The sequence below is a fragment of the Carassius carassius genome, chromosome 19, assembly GCF_963082965.1.
Source record: "Carassius carassius chromosome 19, fCarCar2.1, whole genome shotgun sequence".
NCBI classification, from domain to species: domain Eukaryota; kingdom Metazoa; phylum Chordata; class Actinopteri; order Cypriniformes; family Cyprinidae; genus Carassius; species Carassius carassius.
Window position 1 is genome coordinate 30,242,048 of NC_081773.1, and position 16,629 is coordinate 30,258,676.

Sequence of the window (16,629 nt, forward strand, 5' to 3'; positions counted from 1 at the left end):
TGCAGCTTTTGTGACAAGCTTTTTTTGATTGTGACAGCCCTTTGACATGCTTAATCTTTGTTAGGCAGACGCGTGATAACAGCTCGACCGTGAGTGAAACCTAAGGTTTACGTTTTCAGCTGTTTTTTTTTATTTCGGCCGAAAATTTTCGGCGGCCGAAATTTCGGTGCACCCCTAGTTTTCAGAATAGAGTGATTTAATGCTTAAACATTTATTATAAAATACCATGCAACTACGTATAAACTATACTTTTTGCTATAGTATTAATTTATTTTATTTTATTATTTTATTTAAATGTACTTTTAAGTAAGATATGCCCCTTTTTCCCTTTCCTGGGAGGAGTTACAAGTGGGTGTTTCTGTGAAGCCTTTTCTGGTCCGCCATACAGCGGCTGACTTTTAAACAGGTGATTTATTGTGCTGCATAAAGATCCTGATGTTCTTGAATGCTGTTGACTTCTTGTACCACTGTTTGAAGGAAGTGTCTTCCAGAAACGGGCAGATTTAAGTTCATTTGCAGCCTGAGAAGGTTCAACCTGCTCGGCTAATCTTTAAAAAATCTTCAGGTATTTCTTGACCCATCTTCACTTTTCATCTTGTGACATGACTATAACCTTTCTTTCTTAAGAAAGTTCTCTACAAGTGCCTGACACTTTGAACTTCTGGAGAATCCCAGTAGGTTTCAGTTCATGAAGATGTTGACACTAGAAACTCAAGGGTCTTAGGTGTCTTTTTGGTTAATTCATCACAAGTCTTTTGCAGTTCATTTGCACCTCCTCCTCTCAGCACCTTTTGAAACCCTATTGACTATTGTTAACATGATTTTTGTCACTTTTTTTTTTTTCTTTTTATTTGAACTATTCATTTTAAGGAGCATTGATTCATTGAAGATGTTTTTTTTAATACCTTACTATTTGAAGTTGTGAGATGTAGGCTAAATAAATGGTGTTTGTAAGAAAGATTTTAAAATATTGTGGCTTCATTTCCTTTAACACTTTCACCAAATGCACCGTATGGCAATATTAAATAAGACGAGAAAATGGCAGACTGACCAGAGGACGAGAAAGACGCTTTATTTATTTGTAGTGGATGAGAGGCACAAATACACAGCAAAAAATGTCGTTTAGCCCCATTCTCACCTAGAACGATAACTATAAAGATAACAATATTGTCTTATTCTAAACACACGCACGTCTGCCTCTTTAAACTCTCGAGCTCATTACAGCAGGATTGATTCTGATTGGCTGTCATTGTTTTTATCGTTCATCAGCAGGAAAAGAAATCGTTCTGAAAGTGATTCCAATGACATTGTTTCTCTGTGCCCTTTTAAGTGTTGTGAACTCTGCTATTCTTTTATGTTTTTAGAACTATGTCTTTATCATTATCTTTAAACGTAGTTATTGTGCTTGGAGTTAACAAGCCCTTAAAAGTTTCAAAATATTGTAAATAAAAAAGATGAATTTAGATAATGTTGATGCTCAAACAAGCAGAGCAGTAATATGGCAGTATTTATGGTTTAGTCTACCAATGAATCCCTTGTACTGTATGTATTTTCCCTGTTGGAAAATCCAGCATATGCTGGTTAGGTGTATTCAAAACATACCTAACCAGCATATTATGGATTTTCAACAGGGTTATCATTGGAAAAAAACAACACATTTCACCTTTTAAAAGAGGAGTAATGTTTTTTTTTTATCGGTTATATTAATTGTTCCTCGTGTGTTTTAATCCAGGTTCCGGAGCGATGATGTCACAGTGATGTCACAGAGCTGAAGCAGAGGCTGTCATTGACAGTAAGTAAAACCTCACACACACATACTGAAATCCACACACAGTTGTGTATGTGTGGTCCAAAATCCAATCAGCTGATCTCTATGGCAAAATAAACCGTGTTGTGAAGCTGGAAGGATGTCGTGTTGATGGTTACGTGTGGATTTCTGCTGCGTCTGTCCTTCAGCGCCGTCTTTGCGAATGATTGCTGTGATGCGATCAGAAGAGACGGCTCATTAGGTCAGGAATGTGTTGAGCTGTAATGACACGCTCATCAGAGAGACCAGATCGCACCTCTAAGGTCAAAGCCAGCAGGAGGCTGCACACAGACTCACAGGAGAGAGTCGGTCACTGGCTCTCATGGCTGTGTCTGAAACCAACAGCAGTCAATGCCTTCACAGAAAGCTGAGGAAGCTGCTTTCAGACCGTCTTCCTAGACATCGTAATGACACTTCTAATCATGTAGAGGAGGGACGTATATTTGTTATCTGGTATCCTTGATTATTTTGAACACCACATTTGCATTTTCACAGTTCTCGGTTAAAGGTCACATGCAGGTAAACAAATAGTTAGTTTCATATATTTAATATGAAGTGTTTTATTTTTATTTGCTTTAACAATTTTATTTAATGATTGCGTTTAATTATAAAAAAAATTCCTGCAGTTCCCTCACAAACCTACCTGTAGAACCAGGCTAACATTTTATGAATACTTAATGCTTATTTCTTGATAGCTTTCCAAATTATTATTCTTTTCTATGTCAACTAATTTATTTCAGGATGCCATTTTTATTTTATGTGTATGTTTGTATGTATGCATGTATGCGTGCATGTATATGTGCGTGTGTATACTGTATATTGGGTTTATTTTTCTTTTTTTTTTTCTTTTAATTTACTTTAACTATTTTAGCACTTTTTAAAATGTACTTCATTTTAAGCAACAAATTATGTAGTAATACCACTACAATATTTATTAATCTTTTTTTTTATTTAGTTTTAACAATTTTATATGCTATTTTTCATTTGTTTATTTTAGATTGATTTTAATTTTAGTACTTAAACTTTTCTAATTGAACATTTCTAATTTGAATATTTCAATTATTGAAAACCATTTTTAATAGTTTTATTTACCAACAACAACATTGAAACAAAATATAGTTGAGATTTCTCAGTATGATTGTGTCACTGGATGTGTTCAGGGTGGAGGATGAAAACAGACAGAGGTGTTTTATAATGTTCTTCTCGAGCATTGCTGAGATGATTGTGGCCTGAGGTCACAACAGAACCTTATGAGATTCATCTCTGGAACATTGTGGTGCTGTAATCACGGTGGTGAAGTGGCGATTCATTAGAGGAGAGCGTGGGGTAGCTGTGGGGCTCAGCTGGGATGAAGCTGCAGCAGGTCAGATGAGGTCGACCTCCTTAAGTACCATCACAAACACACAGATAGAGTTGTCCACATCTGTCCATCTCTGAGGCTCCATGGAGGGAAGGGTTCCAGCCGCCTCTGGTCCGTTCACCTTCCTTCCTTCTGCTTTTGTTTTTTAATGGGAAACAAGTTTTGAGTTTTGAATGATACAGTGTTTCATAGTGCAGTGAATTCTTATCATGGAATAGATCATGGAAAATTTAAGTGTTCAGACAGAGTTTTTATTAGTGTCTAAAAACAGCGTTAGAGGTGAAATGTTTGATTCATTTGCACAAATCTGTTCAGACTGTCAGTGAATTGATTCAAGCTCTGATTCAGTGATTCATTTGTCATCACACGGTGTTCACAGAAGTCTCCGATTTGTTTTTTTTATGTTAAAATGCTGTAGCAAAGTTACATATTATTGCATTATTATTTTACCTATAATTGAAAATGAGAAAAAAAAACAAAAAAAAACGAATTGAAGCTTTTTTTTTTTTTTTTTTTTCAAGGGAGTTTTAATTTCAATTAAATGTTAAATGTGAGAAGTAAAATATATAAATAAAATTAATAATTAATTTGTATATAAAATAAATATTTATTATATATATTATATATATTATATTGATTTTATTATTTTTTTGAAAGGAGCCCTAATTTTAGTGAAATGTTTAATGTAAGAAATAAAATGCATTTATACAATTTCTGAATTCATAAATATATAAAATATATTATTAAAATGTTGCAGTTAAAATTTAGTTACATAATATTATATTTGATATTTTAAAATATTGAAATTAATATTGCATTGAAGGTGTTTTTATTAAGTAAAAATTCTTAATAAATATCTTAACATTGCCACTTTCATTCAAAAGACCAAAAATATAGTTTTTAGTAGAGATGTTCCGATACCCTTTTTCTCTTCCCGATTCCGATACCTGGGCTCAGGCTATCGGCCGATACCGAGTACTGATCCGATACCTGGATGTGTATCTGTATATACAGCTGTCTACATCTAAGGATGTACAAATAAGTCTAGGAATATAAAAAATTCTATATTAATCAGATAATCTCTTTACAACAAATCAAGTAAAAAACAAGCAACCGTCTAGGCATAATTATTATTAGTCCATCCTTAAAAATATTCTTGTTTGCCGTAACCTGACCGACCCTGTCAATTTAGCACCGACTCAATTTATTATTTTTTTTTTGCTTTTAATCCGACCGACTTGCCGATTGTAAATTTGCGTTAAGACCGACCAATTATTTTTTTACTCTTCAAACAACTAATACAAACGCAATAAAATACTATTAATTATTTTAAGTATTGTAAATATATAAATTGCATTGACCTACATACAAATGAAGGCTATCTTCTTTAATGAAAAAAAAAAACCCTTGACGTCATCTGTGTTTACACGGATGTCACACTGTGGCCTGTGCGTTCGCTTCGTCTCATACTCTCACTCACTGTCAGAGTCAACGGTTCTCGCTTGGTAATGATGGCTGCGGCTGCAGTAAACTAAATGTTCGCGTCACTGTTCAAAGTCATACGGGTTCGGGCACCATAATACATCTAAAAAAATTCATTAAAACAGCTCGACACCGCTTTAACTTGGCACAAAGTTCTGGAAAAACTGTGCCCAGATCTTTTCCCATCCCTTCTCCTCTCTAGTCTAAAACTGTGACCGTGTAGACTGTCACTTTATGTTCGAAAATCTATTGCACGAATCAACCAACACAAGTTCGAAAACGAAAATAAGAAAATAATTTTAACGACCTTTTCTCGGAGCGCGTCCAGGTTTTTTTTTTTTTTTGAACAGTTGTATTCGAATTGTATTCGAATTTTAAATGCATAATTTCAGTTTGGGTGAAGAAAAGCTTTTTGCTTCTCTTCTGAGGCTCAAGATATTACTGCATGTTTATTCAAAGCATTAGAATACATGACTGTGAAAAAAACATAATATTTAAAATAATGTTTATGAACCAATTATTATTAAGTTGCTTAAAGAACTATAAACAAAACCGCATCATGTATGCATGCATTGTTTAATAAATAAAAAGGGCGGAAAAATAGTCACACAGGATACATTTTTTCATTTAAAAACATGAGATGCGCGAAATATGCGTTCTGTGTGAACGGCTTGGTTTCAGTTTTGATGTAAACAAGATCTTCTCCACATTGTTTTTTTTTTTTTTTAAGTGGCTTCAACTGGATAGGCTAACATAACCTTATAATGCAATGACACATATATTGTCATCGCATCTCGTGCGCGTACACGAGGTGAAAGATGAGAAAGCAGATAGGCTACTGCGTGTCGAGCTCGTCCGCCTTTGAAAGTTGTGTAGACACAGCTGTGCGCGGCCAGATGGAATGGAACACAGACCGGGGCTCATAAGGCAGCTTCCTTAATGCACACCTAAAATTCATATGCGCATTCGAATGTGGATTTTTATTTTAAATTAGACGAATATTCGAAAAAATATTTTTTTTGATAGCCTAATCGCCTATGCGTTTTTTTTTTTTTTTTTTTTTTCAAATTTAATCGTAAACACAGCCATGTTGAAGCCTGCAGTAAATGTTTTGCATTATGGCAGTCCACTCTGCTTATTGTTTTTCGAAAATGTTGCACTCCTGTTTGTCATTGTGCACGTAACTTCACGCCAATAAATCATCAGAAATATTGGTCTTTACCAATATATTGAATCTTTACATTCCTCCTGCCTGTTGTCCGTGGATTTACCTATATTTGGTGTTATTTGCCGTATAAAACTTTAGACATGCAAAATCGATTTTACAATCGATTCAATGAACACTCGTCACTCAAATCACTCAAAAAAGGATTTTTTCAACAACAGTGACAACCCAAGAAAGCAAAGTAAACGTTCTCTCATTTGTAGGTTGCATTGATATGTAGCGGTGGATGCAAGTAAAACAGTACCTCATTTTTTTTCTCACCTGAAATTCATGCAATAAAAATGTTTTTGACAAAGATTTAAATTTGTTTGTGGTCTATATAGCCTGCATCAAAATGAGGTTTGCAATGATGCGCCCGAAGGCACAGGTTGAAGACCCGGTCAGTGACGTCACGATATGCTAATTTGTTTAAATTCATACCGACGTCATCACCATCACAAAAATTTACTTTTTTTTTTTTTTTACATTGAAACTTGAAAAAAAAAATATAGACAGACCTATCGACCCTTTTTTTTTAAAATTACTGTTACTGCAAACCAAAATATTTTTAAGGATGGCCTTATTAATAGAGACGTATTATTATTATTACTACATAGAGACGTAGCAATTTACTCGCCATGAAGATCTTTGAGTGTCTGTGTTTATGATATGACCGGTTTCTCAAATGAAACGGTAAATTCTCATGAAGTGAGAGTTTATGCGTTCGTGTCCTCATATAGTGACACACGGCAGAGACTACAAAACAGCGAGCTCGGCGCATCTGCGCCCGTCACCCACAGAGATGTAGAATTTGCAGGAGTAATATTTAAATAGTATTTTGCAGTTTAATATTATAGACACTAGTATATATTTGGCTAAAGTTTGGAGCCCAGCGCTTAGACTAACACTGAAGTGACTGAACGCAGCTGCGGGTACCGAATATACTCGGGAGTCGGTAACTTACTACCGGTACTACAGAGACGCTGGTATCATCACATTTTTTAATTTTCAGCACCGACTTGGTAGTGAAGTACCAGTACTTGTGGCATCCCTAGTCGCCGTTTTACTGTCTGGTTGGTCCAGTCTGAAATACTGCTAAACAGCGGACATACTGCTAACCACTATAATATAGAAACGGTCATATATAGATCAGTGCTGCTAACGCGTTTTCATTTCTTCTTCGTTGCTCTAAACAGGGGTTGCTTGTGGCAACACAGCACAACTTCCTGTGTTTGCAATGCATTCTGAGCAGCGAAGAAGAACCGTGCAGCGGTTAGGGAAAGCTAGCGGTCATAACTAGGTCTTGAAAATGGTATCGGATCGGTATATGGGTTCATGTACTCGCCGATGCCAGAATTTGTTGTGGTATCGGTGATATTTCCGATACTAGTATCGGAATCGGAACAACTCTAGTTTTTAGACCAAAAGAAACAAAGAAAACCGCTTCACAGTGCAGTAAACTTCTATCTGAAACAATCATGGAAAACTTGATACAAGCTGCTGCAGGAACTGATTTAAGTAGCATTTAGTTGATGCAAGTAGCTTCAACCTTGTTTTCTTTCCTCTGTAAAATTGACTCAAGTAGCTGCTGGAAAATTCTGCTGCTTCAGGGATGTGTGTCTGAATAACTCCAGTAATATCCACTCCCCTCTTCGAGGTGCATAAACGGCACTTAGCGGGATGAGAGAGATGCCCGCGGTGCTGAGAGAGAATATCTGTGCCGTCAGCTCTTCTCGCCGCTCGCAGAGGTGACGCCAAGGTGAAAGCAGACTTGCAGAATGGTTGGAAATCATTGATATTCTGACTCACAGGCTGCAAATGGCTCGGTGGCAGATGGAGTCTTTGTCAGTGAAGAAAAATGGTAGCGAGGGAGTAGAGGCGCTGTTTCTCCCCCCATGGAAGAGTGAGTATGGATGACCTTCTCGCTCGGGGGAATCCAGCGCCACTACTTGATCAATTAACAGTCTCTCTTTGTTTACCAGGGATGTGGAAGAGGATCAGATTATGCTGTTTTAGGAAGTGATTTTGAACACTGGTAGTGTCTCTATGTATGTCTCTAGGCAAGTATGGAAAGGTTTATTAGAATTAATTAAGTTTTGTCAGTATTGAAATACAGAATAATTAAAAAAGAAAATGCAGTACCAAAAACAGTTTTAGTTGTTTGATTAATTTGAACAAATCTGTTTGATTTCATTGAATCAATTACAAAATCCCATTCAATTATTTGTTTTTCATCACTCTATATATATATATACATAGCATATGAACATAAGAAATAGTAATGTTTAATCATTTTGATTTTATAGAAATTATAGTTCTTCTAATTTGGGGTGGAGGGGTGCGGTTGGGGGAGTTGGTGCAGATTCATAAATAAAAGTAAAAATAAATATTTAAGATATAGAATAAATGAAAATTTTTCCCAAAACATCAAAAGACCAAATATTTTTTTTTTTAAAGCAATTCAACTATTTTCTCCTTTTTTCATAATTATAACACAGTGACGTTTATTGCTCTTTATGCATTAAATGCGAAAGAATTGCGTTATGCACAAGGTTACGCTCATTAAAGCAGTGTTAATCTTTAGCTCACAATTACCCGCACAATTATGCATTTTGTATTTGCATGAAAGACAGTACGGTAAACAATGTGCTGTTGAATTTGAAAAGGAAAAAGGTAATTGTTTGCAGCTCTTGTTTACCCTATCTTGTTTAACAATTAGCATAATTAATGGACTAAAGTATCCCGATCATTAAACAAGATTTTTAATGGATTAATGATTTAAAGGCTCTTTTATGGAGTGAAGTAATTACCAAGCATTCACTGTTCAAACACAGAGCACGTTTTTGTGCTGCTGGGTGAAGGAGAGATTAAGCATGCTGTGCATTTGAATTCATTGTTTTTGCTTTGAAATTCTAAAGGTGGTTTTCCATCTAAACAGATGAAACAGGAAGTGGTTCAGTGATGGTTGCAGGTTTGTTATCGTACAAATATTAGTTCTAATTTCTGACATCCATATTCCTTGTTGAGAATGGGAAATCGATGAACAGAAACAGCCATGCAGAGCGCTGAATAACATCTAGACTCTGGTGTAATGTGCATGTATCGCAGGTTGATGGTTGATTTTCATTAGCGGCCTCATTGTCATGCGCGCTGTGTCTTCCTGCACCAGAATGCACATGGTGTCGTACTGCGGCTTGTCATTGTTTGACAATTTAGTGCATTTTTTTTTCTGTTAAGCATGCACAGGTTGTGGTATATTTGTATATTTATAAGATAAATGTAATGCTTTTTCCCCATTTGGGAAATTTAAAATCAATTAAGATATAGATCATCAAAAGTAAAACTAAATGTTTAAGATATAGAATAAATGGAATGCCTTGATAGTTCTTCTAATTTGGAGAAATTATATATATATATATATATATATATATATATATATATATATATATATATATATATATATATATATATATATATATATATATATTGGTATACTAGATAAATTGGTATTCATGCATTAAATGTGAAGTTCTACTTTTTTTTTGGTTTTTCTGAAAAAAAAAACATTTTTATGAGGGTATATTTATGATTTAACAAATTACATGCTAAAACTAATTTTAAACAATGATCTCATTTGACTTTTGGAGTCATATTTAATTGTCATACAAGAAGTTTATTAATGCTTATTGATAAGAATAATCCTGTTTTCTCAATTGCATGAGCGTAAGGCTGCAGGTGACAACAGAGCTGCAAACTAGCCGTCCAATCAGATCGCATCCTTCTGAATACATTACTTCAGATTAGAATTGGTGATAGATGCCCTGGAAATTTTCTCTCATGTTGTGCTAATAGAAAATGTTTACTGTCAGCACTGGGAATTAGTTGGGCATGCATTATCTTTTCCTGTTGATTTTACATCAAGCAATAGACGAGCTGATGCTATGCATAATTTCTTTTTAAAGGGCTGTATTTTTTTTAACTATGCATCTTAACGTTTGCAGTCATTTGTGTTAAAGTGGCACTATAATGTGATGAATCTTTCACAGTGTAACAAGCACGCAGCACTCTTGGCAGCGCTCTCTCTGCTCTTTAGAGATGAATGAGCGTTGGCCAAGGGCAGTGCCAGTGTGTTTGATGGTGTTGATGATTTATGATTACTTTAACAAGGCAATTTGTTGCTTAGCATTTAAACCTCAGCAGTGCATGCTTTATTGGAATACATCATTGAGCTGTTGACAGAAGATGGGCTTTGTAAAATATATACAAGCATTTCAATAGATGTATTCAAGTTTGTGCCATTCAAAATTATGTTCGAGATAATGTTGTAAAATATAAAATGCATATAATAAAACAGCTTGAGGTATTATGAGCAGGTTATGTTTGTTAAAGGAATAGTTCACCCAGAAATAAACATTTGCTAAATGAACTCACCCTCAGGTCATTCAACATGTAGAAGAAGTTGTTTCTTCATCAGATTTGGAGAAATTTAGCATTTCATCACTTGCTCAGTGATGACTTTTTCACTGGAGGTAGCAATATTATGAATAGAGGACTCGTATTTCAGCCATAAACAATAGTTTGAAGTTTAAGACGTCTTAATGATGGATTTGTTTCTTACAAACACACAGCTTTTGGCTTCTCAAGACATTAACTGATGGACTGGAGTGCTGTGGATTATTGTGATGTTTTTATCAGCTGTTTGGACTCTCTTTGGATGGCACCCATGCAATGCAGAGCATCCATTGCTGAGCAAGTGATGCAATGCTACATTTCTCCAAATCTGTTCCCATGAAGGAACCAACTCATCTACATCTTGGATTGCCTGAGGTTGAGTTTGTTTTCAGCAAGTCTTTGTTTTTGGGTGAACTATTTCTTTTAAGCATGAATAGCAGCAGATGTGCATCCCTTTAGCTGTCAGTGTCCTATAAAGAGAGTGATGTCTTTGCATTAACAATTGGATGTTTAGTTCATATATACGCAGTGGTTTCTGTCTGAATCTTTCATGTGTGAATGTGTGACTCCTGTGAGTAACTGAAATCTGCAAACAGAATGAGATGAAACTCTCTGAAGAGGAGCGGTGACCGTATTGAACTGCAGCTGCTGTGGTTTCTTGTCTTCCACTGGAGATGCCAAGATGTTTCAGAGGTTAAATTTGATTTACTTTGAACATCTGTCTGAAGCAGCTGTGAGGGGTGAACATCGAGCTTCACAGTATTTCTGCTTGTGTATCAGGGGAGTTTTCAACCTGATGAAAAAACAAATATGGGGGCTTTACAGGGTTCGCTGCTTGGCACTTATGAAACTTAATATTTAGGGCCTTTAGCTCAGTAACAGATCCTTGGCATTTTACAGATTTATTGCTTAATTGGATTTAGATTTACCATTAAAACGTTACGCTCACCATATATGTCTCATGATTTTTAAATGGTTTATTTTGGTATAGTGACAGGGTTATCATAGATAACTAAACCTAAAATTCATTAAAAAAAAAAAAGTTGTACTGCAAATACAATAAACTTTAACTGGAAAAAAAAAGTCCCTTTCCAATCTTCATTTAGATTCTTGAGCTACTAAAATCAATAAAAGAATACAAAAAGTAAAAATAAAAAATGAAACTAATAAAAACACTAAAACGTAAGCTAAAATTAAAGTGAAAAGAAAATCTTATTCAAAACATTAAACAAATTATACTAGAATAACACTCATCAGTGAAACACATTGTTTTTAGTTGAAACCATGTCTCATATTTAATGTTGTCTGGGTTGTATTTTCTTCAAATTTACATAGTTTTTAGTAGTTTTTCCATTTTTGACTTTAAATCTGTAAAGTGAGAAGTAATTTTTCTGTCTTCGAAATCCATGATTTGATATTATTATCCCACCACAGAACTACTAGACTATGATAAGGAAGTATTAGATTGCTGATTATGTCTTTGTTCATGCCTTTGTGAGCTATTTTCTCATAGTCAAAGCCCAAATGACCAGCAACACCGTTTTTTCATTGTCATGGGAGCCTGCTTTAATTTGTTGTGGTTTACTGTTGAAATAAACAAATGAATTTTACAATTTGTCACATAATAATAGACTGTTAAAGGAATAATAAAGACTGTTTTTCATGCAACATCGGCTCATTGTGACAATGTCAATCCAACTTTAAAAAGAGAAACAAAACAAAGAAAATAGCAAAAAATAAATAAAAATCATTAAGACACATGATGCCAAACGCATTTATTTTTGTGTATTGTCCATATCCAAATGTGTCATACAAGTTTAATGTGCAGATTGGGCAATGAGAATTTAAATATAGTACACGAGTCATATTGACATCTTAAATACTCATAATGGATTTTATTTTTGCTCCCAGACATGCTTGAAAATCTTTCCTTTTCTCTGAAAAATAGCCCTGTCATTCCAAACCTTTTATTTTTTTTAGCATTCTGTTTTTGAGTTATTCATTATTTTTTTGAACGAGATTTTTTCTGTTTTCTGCTTTCACTTTAACATTTTTAAGGTTTTATTTTTTTGATATTTATTTATTTTTGGACAATGTTTATTTTCAGAGAGGCTCTCCTTTATAATGCAACAAAATGTCAAATTAACAGAGTTATTTGCTTGATGGAATGGGATTATTTTGACTCTATAATGCAGGCCTAGTTACACTAGGTATCAACCCGACTCCCTCTTTGTCAGTAAAGTAGCATTTAGAAACCGCTAAAGGCAGATATGGGACAAACCTGACACCTGGATGCTTGTATTATGAACAAACAAGACCAGACACTCCTTTCATTTCATGGCACCTGAATATAAATGACTCTTCTCACTTTTATCTGTGAACACTATGCTTTCTCACCTTATGTGTCATTTAAATTGAATTCCTTTATGGATATGGAAAGTAAAGCTGCTTTTTTTTTTTTAAATCTCTAGTCAGTCTGCTTTTCAACCACATACTGTCTGTTGCGCTTGGACTTGTTCTGTAACCAATTAGAGACATGTTGAATCTTAACACCAATCACAGTTTGGAATATTTGAAGATGTGTCTGCTTGAGTTTAGATATGCAGTAATTGCAGGCACATGTAGGGTACATTAGAGCAGCAGTCCATTGGTAATCATCTTGATGAGAGAAAAGAGGCCGTTTTTAGGTACTCATGGGAGAATATACCATTGTTGTTGCTTTTGCATGTGACCGTTTCATCAGAACTAATTTCTGCATATCAAGCTCATATTGTTCTGGGATTTGAATCTGGTGCAGAGTGTAAATTAAAACCATCTTCATGAGGTTCTGAGCTTCGCTCTTTATTGACACTCTGTATTAACACAAAATCATTGCAATAAAGATATTTAAGTCCAGAGTCACACAGGATGCTGTAACATATTTTACCTTCAGCCTTGACTCAAAAAAAGAAAAAGTATTTGGATTTTAGTCAGTTAGATTTGAACCTATCCATATGTAAATATGTATTTATTTTAGGATTTTAATATTTTTTATGTATAATATTTTAATTAAATATATGGGTTTTATATGTTTGAAAATGTTACTACTACTAATTATAATAATTTAATGTTGTTTTTTTTAATGTTTATTATTATATTTTGATATTTATTATATATGATATTATATATGAAAATAGTGTGCACAGTTGAATTAAATATTTATTAAAAATAAGGTAATTAATTAAAAACATTATCTCTTTCAGAACATATTTATCTGTCTACGTAAGCCTTGACTCCAAAAAAAAGATTAAATTGTTAAATTGTTGATTTTAGTCTGTTACATTTGTGCCAAATATGTAATTATTTAAATATACTTAAGTATTTTAATGATTTAATGTGAATAATAATAATAATAATAATAATAATTATTATTATTATTATTAATTTATTATTAGTTTATTTAAATGAAATGTATGCATATTTTACTATATATGTGATATATTTGATTATATATCATAAAGGACAAAATTGTTTAATAATTATAAAAAATATATACAAAAAATTGCGAACTTTATTTGTCTACATACATCTTGACTCCAAAAGAAACATCTGATTTTAGTCTACATTTGAGCCTATCCATACACAAGTTAACTTCTAAAGCATTTATTAATCTTAGTTAATGTTAGTCTATGTTAACTAATGAAACCGTAATGTAAAGTGTTGCAGTTATTGGTTTAATTTCATGACATAGTGTTTTACCAGTATTTGTCTCTTAGGTTAATTCATTAGTTCATAAGTCATTTTTATTTAGCATTTTAGGCCTTATTCAGCCTTATTCAACATGCTTCCACATTCTGATTGGAAGTATTAATGTAAACGTGACCATTCTCTTGCTGAATCGAGAGCTTTACTGTATCGCTCTGTTCTCTCCGTTTCTCTCTCCTTCCTTGAGATTTGCTCCAGTACTCACAATAACTCAATAACTCATTTCAGCAGTCGTCCACATAAAACACGCATCCATTTTTCATTTTCACTCGTCCTTGGATGAGAGCCGAGGCAGAAAATTCCTTCTGATTCACTCTGTGTTCCGCATTCTCAAAATACTGAATGAAGAAAATGACTTTTAATTGAATTGAGATTATAATTTTAGAAGTTTTCAGTGAAAGCAGGCAGGAAAAGAGAAGGGGTCACTGAATAAATATTTATATTTATATATTTATTTATGCATTTTTTATTTATATTTTATTACATTTTATTAAATTATTACTGAATTCTAGATTATTTTGTTATTGAAAATGTTATCAAAATAAAGAATTAATTTTAGATTTATGTATTAGTTTATATTACCAATATTGTTTATATTAATTTTGTTATATATTTTATTATATATGAAAATGTTTAATTATGAGTGTGCAAAATGTAATAAAATAAAATAATGGCAAATTAGAAAAACACAAAATGAAATGCATCAATATTATAAATAATTAAATGCATGTTAATTCTATTATTATTATTATTATTGTTGTTGTTATGCAATTTTTTTTACATCCATATTATTTTTTTACATTTTGAATCATACATTACTGAAATGGCTGATTGGTTGCAATGCTGCTTCATGACACAAATGGTGAGAAACGTATAATAAGGGCAAATGGCATCTTTTTAGCTCAGACACACTCATGTAAATGTGTCACACACATATAAAGTCCTCCACCAGTGTTGAGAGACCTTCATCTCAAACTGCTGTTCACCTTGGTCTTGACTTGTTGATTTCTGTCTCCCACAGTCTCTGAGAAACAACGCTAAGTTCTATTGGCCCTTTTGCCCTCTTCTCTAGAAATAGCAGGTCTGAAGTGTCGTCCATCCAAACAGCCTGCTGACATCCTGGTGCTAGAGGTGCTATTGAGGGTCAGGACTTTAAAATCAGCTTCACTTCAGCTATTACTAAATAAATAGACTGAATAAGGGGCCATTCAGACAGAATGCGTTTTTCCATTCCAATTCTGATTATCACTTATCACCCTAACTTGTTCCCTAACTAAAACAAACTTAGAATTCGTATCTATCAATTCTGCTGCTTGCCTATTTCTTTTATTGTTTTTGTCGTTATTGCATCTCAAAAGTGTTCTATGTTGCGCTTTTTAAAAACCATTCCTGAGTGCTGCGACTCGCGTGTTTAGATACATTGAAATGTATATTTAGGGTATAGTTTGTAAAAAAAAAAAGAAATAAAAAAAATTCTTTGTTCCTAAAAATATGTCCAAAGTAAACCAATAGACCTGACACTTTTTTAGCTTATTTTTATTTTTTATTATTTATTTCTATGGGACTTTTAATTTATTTTTTTATTTTTAAAGTACTAATATGGACCTTTTAGAGGTTAAAAAAAGGTACAAAGGTGTAACACTCTCTCCTCTCTCTCTCTGTCTCTGTCTCTGTCTCTGTCTCTGTCTCTGTCTCTCTCTCTTGCTCATGATTGAATGTGATTAGAGATGTGCAGTAAAGATGCCGTGGTTCTGCTCTTCTGCACCTTTCCTCCGTTTCATTAGGAGCTCTCTGTTTTCCTGTCTGTGATTGCCTGTCATTTATATTCCACCTGTTTGCATGTAAATCATCCTGCTGCACAGGGAGTCGCTTTTTGTTGTTTTCATGAAATGCGCCTGTTGACTATTTACTGTTATGATTTGAAGTTTAAATTATGCAAGTGATGCATTCTTAACACTTTGCTTTGTTAACATTGTCGGAGAGGGAAAACACATCTTTACAATATTGAGGAACAAAGTTAGACACACATTTCTTCAGTGTTTTCTGTACATCCAATCATGGGCCGTAGCTTGAAATGAGTTTTTCAGTGGTTAATTAGTATGATATAAACTATTTACTTTTTAAATGAATTTCACAATCATTACACATCAAAACACAAACTATTTACAGCCATCTTGTACTTGTTCCTGAAAGAACTTGCTTTGTTGCATCTACTTTTTAAAAAGATTGCACATTTTGTATTTTCATATTAATAAACACATTCATATCATATATTTCATATAGTTAAACATTTATTAGATTTATTCTTTATATATATATATTTCATTTTATTTATAATAGTTGTATTAGTTAAAAACTAATTATTAATGGTGTCAATTGAATGATGGCGATTTAATCAAATTCCAAAAAAAGGTTTTTTGTTTACATAAAATATTTGTGTGTGTGTATATATATATATATATGAAAAATTGTTTATATATTAAATATAAATATATACATTTAAATACATGTAAACATTTTCAAACTATATACTCTGTGTGTGTGTGTGTGTGTGTATGTATACATAATAAATATACGCAG

At 33.4% G+C, this 16,629-nt stretch overlaps 1 protein-coding gene across 1 annotated transcript in view; it reads left to right on the forward strand.

The window, feature by feature from the left end:
• Positions 1-16,629, forward strand: part of LOC132094826 (bromodomain adjacent to zinc finger domain protein 2B) — an 88,469-nt gene that overhangs the window by 17,866 nt on the left and 53,974 nt on the right. The window contains exon 2 of the mRNA XM_059499451.1: positions 1,733-1,792. The gene's annotated coding sequence lies outside the window, so the exon portion shown is untranslated. The remainder of the gene's footprint in view (positions 1-1,732; positions 1,793-16,629) is intronic.